The sequence below is a fragment of the Podarcis pityusensis genome (genome assembly GCF_964106645.2).
Source record: "Podarcis pityusensis genome assembly, chromosome: 13".
Taxonomy (NCBI): Eukaryota; Metazoa; Chordata; class Lepidosauria; order Squamata; family Lacertidae; genus Podarcis; species Podarcis pityusensis.
The window spans coordinates 38,045,895-38,058,423 of record NC_138038.1 but is presented as its reverse complement, the minus strand read 5'-3'; the positions used below and the strand labels follow the sequence as shown (position 1 = coordinate 38,058,423).

At 45.1% G+C, this 12,529-nt stretch overlaps 1 protein-coding gene across 9 annotated transcripts in view; it reads left to right on the top strand.

Annotated features, from left to right (window-relative positions):
* Positions 1-4,636: 4,636 nt before the first annotated feature.
* EPN1 (epsin 1) overlaps positions 4,637-12,529 on the top strand; it is a 32,262-nt gene continuing 24,369 nt past the window's right edge. For 4 of the 9 annotated variants that reach the window (XM_080978114.1, XM_080978112.1, XM_080978113.1 and 1 more), the window contains exon 1: positions 4,638-5,420. The gene's annotated coding sequence lies outside the window, so the exon portion shown is untranslated. Of the gene's footprint in view, positions 5,421-12,529 lie in introns of all 9 variants that reach the window. The other 5 variants (XM_080978109.1, XM_080978110.1, XM_080978108.1 and 2 more) reach the window with 2 other exon arrangements.

The window sequence follows — 12,529 nt, the reverse complement described above, 5'->3', positions numbered from 1 at the left end:
CCTGGTGTCATTTGGACATCTGTTCTTTATGTTTCTAATCCACAGTTGCAAGTTAACAAGGGTATGAGAATACCCAGCCCTTGGCCATAGGAAATTGCCTGGTTTATGTATAGATTTAATGATGGGTAGTCCCAGGAACAAAAGACAGAGCAAAATGATAAATCTAAACTTTAGATAATTCCTTCTAAGGAAGCCAACTGTATTGTAGATTAGTATCTGTGTCTACCAGAAAAATTAAGGCAGCATTTTGTAATTAAGAAACTGGCTTAATTACAGTGGTACCTCGGGTTACATACGCTTCAGGTTACAGACTCCGCTAACCCAGAAATAGTGCTTCAGGTTAAGAACTTTGCTTCAGGATGAGAACAGAAATTGTGCTCCGGCGGCGCGGCAGCAGCAGGAGACCCTATTAGCTAAAGTGGTGCTTCAGGTTAAGAACAGTTTCAGGTTAAGAACGGACCTCCGGAACGAATTAAGTACTTGACCCGAGGTACCACTGCACTTAAAAGTAAAATATTGACTGTCTCAGATGGCATCTTTGTCTTTAGGCCTACCTACTGATGAATAACCTATACATTCTCACCTTTTCTAATGGAAGAAGTAGCATATGTTAACTGTTTCACTGCTCTGCTGCTTAAAGTTCAGGTGGTCAGTCATTAGTGGTCCTTGACTGGCTGGAATACCAGTATACAATGTATGTACTCAATTTCACAGAAGTACATAATTCCCCCAAAACTCAAATCCTCTCTCTCTCTCTCTCTCTCTCTCGTGTGTGTGTACACACACACACACACACACTCTTTTTTCTAGTCCTTATGATCACCGCTTCCTCTTGCCAGAAAACTGCAATGATCTCTCATCACACATAATTTATACTGGTTACAGAGCACAGCTTCTCTTGCTGCAGAATTTGGGGTTCCATCACTGCTGAATTTTGATTCCTTTAGCAAAGCGCCTGCAGCCCTGCCCGTATATATTATCAAGAAGGCTATGATTACAAAACCACCTTGGTTAAAAGAACATCAAGTTTAAGTGATGTAAGCCACCTTGTTAAAAAATTGTATTAGAAAGGTGGGATATGCATTGTCATATAAATAAAAATAAAGCTAATGAGCTTAGAGGGATTTCACTTCTAGCCCAATCCTGCACATGCTCACTTAGAATTAAATTGTATTTTGATCAATGGGGCTTAGTGTCAGGTGGGTGCAGAACTGCAGCTAAAGTCTTGAAAGTTAGTCAGGTAGAAAGTAGCCTGGTAGCTGTTATCTATCCTGTCACACGAAAATCCAAAGGGAAAGTGGTTAATGGAAAATTTATTAGCAACCTGTTGATTTAAAAAATTGCTTTAGAGAGATGCTGAGATGTTGGATACTTTCTCAACATGTACATATTTAAAAAAAACAACAACAACAAACCAAAAAGTTCAACACTAGCAGTCTGAAGAAATACAGGTGTGTGTGTCTCTCCCCCCCCCCCCTTAGACAAGAGTTATATTCTGGGCTCCCACACACATTTCTGAAATCCTATAAAGTGAGGAAAACGCTTTAAACACCCTCTGCTACGCTCTCTTCAATCCATACAAAAAAATACTGTATCCCAAAATATCCACAGCTAGAGAACTGAAGCCAGCAGGAGGCTGAAGTGGCGGCTGTGTTACCCTGCACATCAGCTGTTAGGCAGGAAAGTTGAGCAGCATAAACAGCTCCTCTGCACCTCCAGTCTCTGGGACTTCCTGCATCCTCACTGATGTTCTCTTCAGGCTCCTTGTGAGTCACAAGCACTCTCCAGCTCTCTCATTTCTAGGTTTGAATCGATTTATTTCCTGGCACCTAGCATATATGCAGTTGCACGCAAGTCAGATGCCATGTTAGTGGGAGGATGCCTGTATATATTAGTACCAATAAAAGCAAGCTTTAAGTTCAGGTGTTTCAGGGCTGCTCTGATTCTTGTTTCAGTGTGCTCTGAGAATGTCGGAGAATGTGTACAACTTTTAGGATGAAACTGAGGCAACTCATATCACATTAGTAACCAAGCATGGGCAGGATGGTTTGTGGTCTTCTCTATGCAAAAGCAGGGGCTGTGAGCCTGCCATTTGAAGGTGGGGCCTTGTCTAGTGCACCACCCAACATTATTTCTTTGTATGTTTCCCTTCTGTTGGAAGGACCTGGGTGTCCTGGTTAGGGAATAGTAACTACTTGTACTGGAGTTTACATTTTCAATTATTTATTTATTTATTCATTCTATAAACTGGTGATTGCAGGATTCACACATGCTTTATAGGTCAAAAAAGCAATCTGTTTTGCCTGTAGTGAGACTAATGTCATTGTTTCTACATAACTCCTTCATTTCAAAGACGTTATTAATGACAGGTTCATATTTATTTGCAAGACAAATTACAACACCAACATTAAGAGAAAATGTAATGTTTAAAAACAGAAAATCAACAATAAACAAATGTAAAATTTATCACAAATCAGTAGATCTGATGCATCAGCACTGCTGAATCGACCTTTAGGCAGGGCCTGTGCAAACAGGTGAGTGGCAGGTTCCTAAATGCCAGTATTATCTGTGCCTGCCTGATGTTAATTGGAAGCACATTCCAAAGGACAGGTGCTGCTGTGTTAAAGCCTCTGGTCTTAGTAGACATAAGACCAATCTCAGGAGCATCCAGCACTGTTTCTTCTGGCGATCAAAGTCACCAGGTGGGAGTATACAAGGTAAGGTGCTCATAGCTTGTATAACTTGGCTGTAAGCTTTGTATGTCAACAGCAAGACCTTAAATTTGACTGGCAGCTTATTGGCACCCAGTGCAGCTTTTTCAATACAGGTGTTATTTGCTGTTGGCAGGGCACCTCTTCAACAGCTTTGCGGCAGTTTCCAAACCAAACCAATTGCAATGATCCACTTCGGACTTTTGTGAAATTTTGGTTGGCCCTATTGCTATGGAGGATGTTGTGTTGATTTGTTTGGGGGGGGGGGACAATTGCTGTGCAGATTTAAGATGCTGTAGCCTTCATTCTATTTTTCTAGAGAAACACAGAAACTGAACTTCTGTTGAGAATTTCAGACAGAACGAGGACCATTGTCCCTGCTTTCTTTAGCTAACAGCACCTCATTGAACTCCAGTTCCCACAATTCTGGGAGGAGAGGGCTATTAAATAAATGTAAGTGTGTCTGGCTGTTAACCAGAAGGCTGGTGGTTCAAGACCACCCAGGGATGGCCGTGGGCAGGATTCCTGCATCGCCGGGAGTTGGACTAGATGACTCTCGGGGTCCTTTCCAACTCTTAAGATTCTATGACATGTTTGGGCTTCTTGCCTATACTGCCTATACTTGCCTATACTTGGGCTTCCTGCCTATACTCCCAAAAAGCATCTGCAGACCAGAGGAAGCATTCTGATTATTCTTTTACACATTGCTAAAGGTAGCATCTAGAACTTTTAAGCGCCAATTACCGGTATTTCAGTGTGCCGGTACGCTTACCGGTATGCAAGCGACGGGTTTAACTCTTAAGGGGGTCCGCTGCTCAGCCTCTGTGGCCGCGTAAACCTCTGCAAAAGAAACGCTCCCAGTTGGCACCGTTCTTTCTCTACATATCTATGCCAGCTCCGATTGGTCGACTCCCGAGGGTGCGCCCGCAAAGGGATATCGGCGTTATAGAACTAGACAAAGTGAAGAGCCACCAAAGCCGCCGCTGTTCGTGACATTCCCTAACAGCGCAATCAATGTTATTGAGTCCAAGGGGCTTGCTTTCAGGTCAGTGTGTAGAGGACTGCAGCCTAGCACAATAGAGTTTTCCCCTTTGCTTTCCAATGCAAAGCATAGGGACCGATCCTATACACACCTGGGAGTTAAGTCCGTCGAATTCAGCAAGTCTTGCTTCGGGGGAGGCGCCGCTTCGCCACACTGGTTCCCTGCCATCAGCTCATTGATTTAATTTCTGTTTTTCACTCATGGGACGAAACAGAGCTGCCCGTACAAAGTAATGAAGATATTCTAGATTTTAGAGGAGTTCATACCGGGCAGAAGTGAGGCAGCGGTCAAGACGGGAGTTCTTGCTCGTTCTAACTGGGATCTTATTTCATGTGTTAAATGTTTGTGCGTATTTATTATAAATTCATGAAAACCTGCTGCGACAATAAACATAAGGAAAGAAATAGGGTGTTGCAGGACTTTTACGTCTAAACTTTTGGGCTGGTCTTATGTGTTGGTTCTGCATAGGCAGCACTCTGCAATTTCCAATCCCCGATTCCCAAAATGACTGACATGGCGGCACAAGCTCTATCCCATTTTAAAGATCACTTCAGGGGAGCGAGTGAACGTGCGAGACGAAAAGCAATGCCAGGATGAAGGCGCGCCGAAGAGACCCGCGTACTTTCCTATGATACACCCCTCTTCTGCCAAGCCGCCAGCGAAAAAAACCGGAAGTCAAGGCTGCGTGAAACGCCCACTTTCCCTATCTCGGCGGCCTCCGTGCGTCTCGACACCCCTCCCATATACTACCCTTGGTCTCCCATCAGTTCCATCTCGATTATCTCTATGATGCCGGAAGTAGCGGTCATAGAAGCGGTAGCAGAAGAAGGGTGCGGGCGGAAGTGGGCGAGCGCTGGAGGCGGAAGTTGCGGGAGGTGAGCTTCCGCTTCCGTTTTGCGGAGAGTCCTCCCGGCGCCGCCGCCGCCGCCACTGCCACTGCTGCCGCTTCTACCCTGTCCGCCGGGAGAGGCCCGGAGCCCCCGCGAGGGCCATAGAGAGGGGCTGGGGTAGAGCGGTCCCCCTCCCCCTTGATCTCTGGGCATTGCCAGGGAGACGAGGGAGTCCGGGGCGGAGTCCTCCCTCAGGCTGGGCCAGGCCGAGGTTTCTCCAAAGGGACGGAGCCGTCGCCTCTCCCCGCTCCCTCCGTCCCCGCTGCCCGCCTGACCCGGAATCCAGCGTGACGCCTCACCCCAGGTAGCCTTTGCCCAAGGAAGCTGCTCTGAACTCTGACCCGCCGGCCCCGGAGTGATCTCTGACCTTCCTGCCTGCGTGACCTTTGAACCCAGCCCCCTACCCGATCCAAGTGCCCCCCGCCTCACGATCGCTGTTGGAAACCCCTCTTGGCCTCGTTCCCCGGGAAAGCCCCACTCCTGAATCCACCCCCCTCGGTGGCCTGGCAAGCTCCCTCCACCGGCGGCCCTTGCAACCCCCCAACTTGTCAAGATCCCCCCGTTTTCCAAAAGAAGCCCCTGGCGATGCCCCCTGGCTGGGGGAAGTGGGGAGGCGGAAGCACCTTCTCTGGACCCTGAGGCTCTTGGGGGTGATATTGCTGCTGACTCCTTCGCCCGCCTAGAGCCTCCACTCACCTGGGGCTCATAAAAGTGTGACCAAGAGAAAGTTGCCCGGAAGATCTGCGGAAGAAGGGACACCGAGATCGTTGTGCCCAGGTGCGTGGCTGCTTGTCTGTAGGCGAACATGGCTGGGAGGTGGTGGAGGCCAGCCAGGAGGCTGTGTGGCAGCAACCCATATGCCCTTTCCTCTTTCCGGGCTGTTAGATTTTGTTACTGCCCTTTCATTTCAAACCACCCAAGATCAGCTCACGGGACAGGCGTGTCCTGCAAGAGTGAGTGGGAGAGGGAGTGGGAGAGGGAGCGCTCTCTGGCATCTCTGAAGTGAGGCCGGCCCCGTGAATGCAAGATGAGTTATATGGAAGGAATTGATTCAGTGGTTCTTGGTTGAAATAGAAGGATTTGCACCTGCCGACTTCCAGCAAATTGATAGTGGGGCTTTATTATTTTTATCTTGTTTATTGAATTTATATGTTGCCCAATACCTGGAGGTCTCAGGGCGGTTCACAGAACAAAATCAAAATATAAAACCACAAAATATATAATCAAAATTAAAAACAACAACCCAATGACACCTCCCCAGCACATTTTAAAAAGAATACAAAATATTATACTCTTTTCTCTGAAATACTAGAAAAGTAATTGACAGAAATTGATTGGGAGTTGGTTGAGAGCAGCAAAGAAATACTGTTTTCTGCTATACGTTCATTACAAAATGTGCTGGCAGTCTGCTTTTTGGTGGCTTTAGCACAGTGTTCAAAATTTCCCAGGCACGTTTTGCTACTGGGACGGATCCAATTGCGACTATGTGGAGATTTCTGGGGGCCAGGTTGGCGACCACAGTTTAAAACCTCTGCATTGGTCCATAGTTAATACCATTTCCATTTCCACTTTGTGTGTTTCTCTTTCTTGCATACTGGGCCAAGTGAATTGTTGTAAGAGCAAGCTACAGTCAAGCAGTGTAGTTGAGGTCATAGAAGTGTAGCATTGGAAGGGAGCCTGAGGGTCATCTAGTCCAACCCCCGGCAAATAGACAGTCCGAGTATGCGAGGTTTAAGGTGCCATTTGGTACCTAACTTATATATTTGAGTTTCTAACAGTTCTTCTGCAGAATGCAAACGACAGAATTTGTTTCCCGAAGATGTGGCCAGTGAGCCAGGCAGCTTGAAGAAAGAATAAAGCTGTCAAAGGGTGGCTGTACTGGCTTCAGGATCAGAATTTGTATGCCTCTGAATGCCAGGTGCTGGGGAACGCAAGCAGGAGAGTGAAAAGATACCTGTGTCCTGCTTTGGGCTTCCCATAAGCCTGCGAGTGGCCATGGTGAGAGAGAGAGGATGCTGAGCTAGGTAGGCCTGTGGTTTGATCCTTTAGAGTTCTTCCTACATTCACTGAAAAACCTGTCAGCGATTGCTAGCCAGTAATGATGATGGAACCTCCCTTGGCAGAGATAACATACCTTTTGTTAACTAGATGCTGTGGATGAGCAACAGGGAACACTTGTCCTGGGACACATGGCTGACTATTTTTGGAGATGGAATGGTAGGCTCCAGCAAAGGGAATATTGTGTGATTTTTCAGCTTGTCAGAGCTACAGGAAGCTTAAGCTTGTTCCTTGTGAAATCTTTGCTTCTGAAGCAATTTTGGGTGGGGTGGGGGAGGCTATACTTTGGCCACTTGCTCTTTCATCCAAACAAGCTCCTCTGCCTGTATAAACACCTGGATTTCCTTTCTTTTTTTACTTCTTTACTTTCTAGCTTGGTTCTCATCCTGGATGCAGGAGTGGGACCCTTTGCCTATCAGTGCTGGCTTTGCCACAGAGCTTGTTGTTCTGGTGCTTGAGTTTTCAAGGTGAGGAGTAGGAGGAAGAGAAATTGGAGCGTGGCTTGTTCCTGCTTTCTGCCTCACTCCTCCAGGCCTAGGGCCTAGACGCCACCCCTGCGGTTTTGTTGTGGGTACTTATAGCAAAGCAAAGGTACTCTGTGCATATGCCAAGTTCCTCTTTTTATTATTCTGTCCTATCTTGCAGTGGTAAGGCCTTGTTTAAAATTAGAGGAGGCATGAAAGTAGGGCAGGCACCTTGGGATTGGACAGGTGAGACGGAAGAGATTTAATGGTCATTGGGAAAGTTGCATGTCTTGGGGCAGGCAAAGGTACAGAACTGTAAGACCAGAACTGATCTTCCAGCTGTCTGACTTTGAACTATTTTAGGGTCACTCCTAGCTGTTTTGTTTTTATGTATTTTGTGTTCTCTTTCTGTTTTTTTATGTTGTGAACAACCCTGTGATCTTTGGATGAAGGGCAATGTACAAATTTAATAAATAATAATGTTTCGCTCCTGCTGTGAGCACTAGAAATTTGTGTTGCTTTCTCAAGGTGAATTCTTGGGAGTGCATTCCACCATCTGGCTGCTCCTGTTTGCTTTCGTAGATCCACAGTTCTGCCTTGGTTCTTCTTTTGCCAACTTTTATTGGGGCCTGTGAGATTTTGGCTATGTATTCTTACTAGCTGATTAGACACAAAGTGGGAAGGTGATCTTACAAGGTGAATTAACAATCCACAATTTTTTAAAAAATAAAACTAACATATTTTAAAAATAACATTATTGTTTATTTAAAAAATTTTTTACTGGTTTTTAAATTGTTGTCTTTTCTATGCTTTTAGTGGTTCTTATTTTTATCTGTAAGCTGCCTTGAGTCTTGTCAAAGAGAAAAGGAGGAAACAAACAAACAAACAAACACACACAGAGGTTAAATTTGGCATGTTAAGCCAACATATATAATCTTTTGAAACAAAATCAGTGTGACCCACTGTCAGATAGTGGCTAGATTCAGGATAGGAACAGAGGAAGTTGCCTGCTACTGAGTCAGACTATCGGTTCATTTAGCTCAGCATTGTTGGCAGAGTGACAGCAGCTTTCTAGGGTTTCAGACAGGAGAATAATTTGAAGGATTGTCTGAATGCAGCTATTGAGTCCGAGGACCGTTTTTCTGTGTAAATAAGTAGCCACGAACAAATAATTTTCTGATTTCCAGCATTATAAATTGTGACATCATGGGTCCTATGGTTGTGAGTGACGGGACAGATTTCCCTAAAAGACTTGGATACCAGATTCCTCCCCTACCCCCCCAATAATTTCTGCAGTTAGTAAATGTAGATCACTAAATGCTTGAAGCCTTCACCTGGGTGCGAGACAGCTTATCAGTGTAATACTGCAGGCTGACTCAGTTTCCTGGCCAGGAACCACCTGGGAGAAGAACCATCATGTAGTACAAAGGAAGGTAATGGGCAATTGGCACAGTTACCCTGTGCCAGGCAGCAGAGGAGTGTGAGCTCCTCCTCCCATGAGGGGGTGGTGAGCAGAAACAAATGCCAGGTTCAGAATTTCGGTATTTGATGATGTAAGCTGGGAGGGGGAGTTTCAAGTGGGCATTGGGTGGTGTCATAGGCTGGAGGAAAAAAATGTGGCATTTTTAAAACAAGGTTTGAAAAGGCGAGAGGGCAGGAGGAGAACTCCACGTGAGGCTGGCCGGGAGAGGCTGTCTGCTTTTGACCCAAGCTTGCTGAAGTTATGAGGGGAGCATCTACAACAACAATTTATTACTTGTACCCTGCACACCTGACTGGGTTGCCCCAGCCACTGTGGGTGACTTCCAACAGAATATAAAAGAACACAAGACACATCAGACATTGAAATCTTCCCAAAACAGGGCTGCCTTCAGATGTCTATGGAAGGTTGTATAATTATTTCTTTGACATCTGACAGGAGGGCATTCCACAGGGCAGGCGCCACTACCGAGAAGGCCCTCTGCCTGGTTCCCAATAAACAAGAGACACTCTTGGGGTGTAATGTTCTGCACTTCCTCCATCAAAACCCAAGTGTAAATATGTGTAAATAAACCATATTTCTGAACGACACTACAGTCTCTGCCGTGCCTCACTCCAAAGGAACAAAAACCCTGGTTAACACCAAGACCCCTGGCATCTCATGCATCACTTGGCAGAGATTGGAGTGGCCAGTAGCAATATATTATGATGTTGCTATGACTGGATGTCAGAGGCCGGTAAGTTATTGCTGGCACTGAGATGGCTCCATAGACCACCCACTTGTGCCCACCTGGTTGATTGTGCGTACTGTTTTCACACTTTGTAAACCTGCTGTTTACTCACTTTATGAATATTTACTCTGAACAAATAAGAAGCAAATACAAATTGCTCTGCCTAGTAATTTAGCACCAGCACTTGGTTCTGGGCACCTTGTTATCTCTAAACAGGCAGAGGTGCATGGCCTGCAAGCAGCTTGCAGACCACTTCTGGATTGTTAACTACATTTACATTTCTAGGGCAGGGGTAGCAGTGTGGTCAGGCAGGCGAGTTGAGCAATGTAGGCGAAGGAGAAGTGAAACAGAAAAAAGCAACTCCGGAAAGAATTCTACCCTGCCAGGCAGTGTAAATGCACTCTTTAGTTGTAAATTAGTTGCTTTACTGGTTAGGTTATTGTAACTTAGGAAGAGCCCTGTGGGATCAGGCCCAAGTGACTAAGATGCTTCCAAGAAGCCCACAGGCAGGTCATGGAGGCAATAGCGTTCGCCCACATGTCATGCCAATGACGGCTCAGTTAGATGAAGCTCCCCTCCTTCTGCCTGTCCTCACACCCTTTTAAAGGCAAGTTGTGGCACTGAACTCTGTGACTTGGGTGTGCATTGTATGCAGAGAGAGGTATTTCCTTTGTCTGCCCTGGAAAATCCAAGAGTTTGATTAGTGGTACCTCCGGTTACGAACTTAATTCATAACTTAATCTGTTCTTAACCCGAAACTGTTCTTAACATGAGGCACACTTTCGCTAATGGGGCCTCCCACTGCTGCCGTGCTGCTGGCATGTGACTTCCGCGCGCATCCTGGGGCAAAGTTTGTAACCAGGATCATCTACTTCCGGGTTAGCGGAGCTCGTTACCCGAAGCATTCATAAGGAGGACGGTACGTAACCCGAGGGTCCACTGTACACCGCTTAGAGATATTTTTATATTTTGAGCAGTATGTAAAAGGTATTATTATTATTATTATTATTATTATTATTACTACTATTAGTCAAGCGGCTCTTACCATTTCCGCTAATGCTTGAGTGAAATTGCCCTCCTGTAACTCAAACCCACCAGATCTAGTCTGGACCTCTAAAGCAGCAGAGAAACAAGTGTCTGCCTCCATCCATACTTGAAGAGCGATATCAAGACGAAATATGCCCACTTCCTTTCACCTTTCCTCATAGGGTTTGTTTTCCATCCCATTCCCCATCTTCCTTCCCCTTCCCTGGACCTGTTCCGATCTGTCTCCTCCTTTCTTACTGAAGAACCCAGGTATATCAGCCACCAGAACTAGAGAGAGGATGTAAGCTTCACTAAGGAGCAAATTTTGGTAGGTCTCAAGAGAATTATTGTGGGTTTTTTGCTTGCGTATGCTTCTCTGTGACATTATTTGTATCCTGCCCTTCCTCTGAGATGCACAGAGAGGTGGGGTAGGGTTGAAGCTTCTTCATGGCCAAACTAGGGCATAACTTGCATTTCTCACATACAGACCCAACAGTTTAGTGATTGTGCTGGTTTTGTATCATTCTGTTTCTGATAATGGCCAGATTGAGAACAAGGCAGGAAATCCATCCACGTGCACCGGTCTTCTTTTATTAGGCACTGTCCACATATCTTCGTCTCTCCCTTAGGGACTAGAAACTTTAAAGAAAATTATGAGGACATGGGGTTCTACATCCAGTACAAATTTCTCCCCTCGCAGTTACAGAATGCACACATCTGTGCCTGGTTAGTGCACTTCAAAGCGCAAGGGAAATAAGTTCTGCCAGAAAGAAAACCAAATTCTGTGTGTAGAACTACCCCAGCTTCCATGTGGAAAAGTCCTTGCTCTGTGTAAAGCTGTTCAGAAGGTACTTCATTCACAGCACAGCTCTCACAAAACTTGGTGGACTTTTATCTTCTTGCCGTTGGAATGAGTGGCACAACACTAGGGGAAGAGCAATTATGTGGGTCAGTGATGTGCAGCTGAAGAGCCTGGAGAGACAAATAATAGCAGAGACTAAAGCAGTACAAGGCACAGAAACTTCTCTTTTTAAAAAAATGCTTTTTATTGGTTTTTCATTTAATACCAACAAACAAATTACAATAATATTCAACAGTCGTTTACCCACATTCTTTCCCAACACTCTGCCGAACATTGACTTCCCTCCCTCCCTTCAACAAGTTTTCTTGCTTCAGTCACCTTACCCCAGTTTCTTACTACAGTGGTACCTCAGGTTACATACACTTCAGGTTACATACACTTCAGGTTACAGACTCTGCTAACCCAGGAATATTGCTTCAGGTTAAGAACTTTGCTTCAGGATGAGAACAGAAATCGTGCTCCGGTGGCGTGGCAGCAGCGGTAGGCCCCATTAGCTAAAGTGGTGCTTCAGGTTAAGAACAGTTTCAGGTTAAGTACGGACCTCCGGAACGAATTAAGTACTTAACCCGACTGTACCACTGTATATCCAGTCAACTGTACCGCTGTATATCCAGTCAGTCTACGTCATAATATTTATTTCAGTCCTGTCAGAGTCCTGTCAGAGTCTTCAAATTTCTACAGTTATTATTTATATAGTCCATAAATTTACTCCAATCTATTTGGAATTTTGTTTCCTCCTGATTTCGGATCTTGCAGGTCAGTTTTGCTAGTTCCGCATAATCCACCATCTTTGTCTGCCACTCCTCTATTGTTGGTAAATCTGGTACTTTCCATTTTTGGGCTAACAAAGTTCTGGCAGCAGTCGTAGCATACATAAATAACCTTTGATCTGCTTTTTCTATTTCCTCTCCCATCAAGCCTAGCAAAAAAGCTTCCGGCTTTTTGGGGAAAGTGTATTTGAATATCTTTTTCAATTCATTATAAATCAGTTCCCAAAACTGTTTCATTTTCTCACATGTCCACCACATGTGGTAAAAATCTCCATCTTTATCTAAACATTTCCAACATGTCTTACTACTCATCCTATACATTCTCGCCAATTTAACAGGTTTCAGATACCAACGATACATCATTTTCATTATATTCTCTCTTAAGGTGGTACACGCTGTAAATTTTATACTCTCATTCCACAGTTTTACCCAAGCGTCATACTCAATGTTGTACACAAAATCCATTGCAAAGCACAGAAATTTCTCACAGACATTG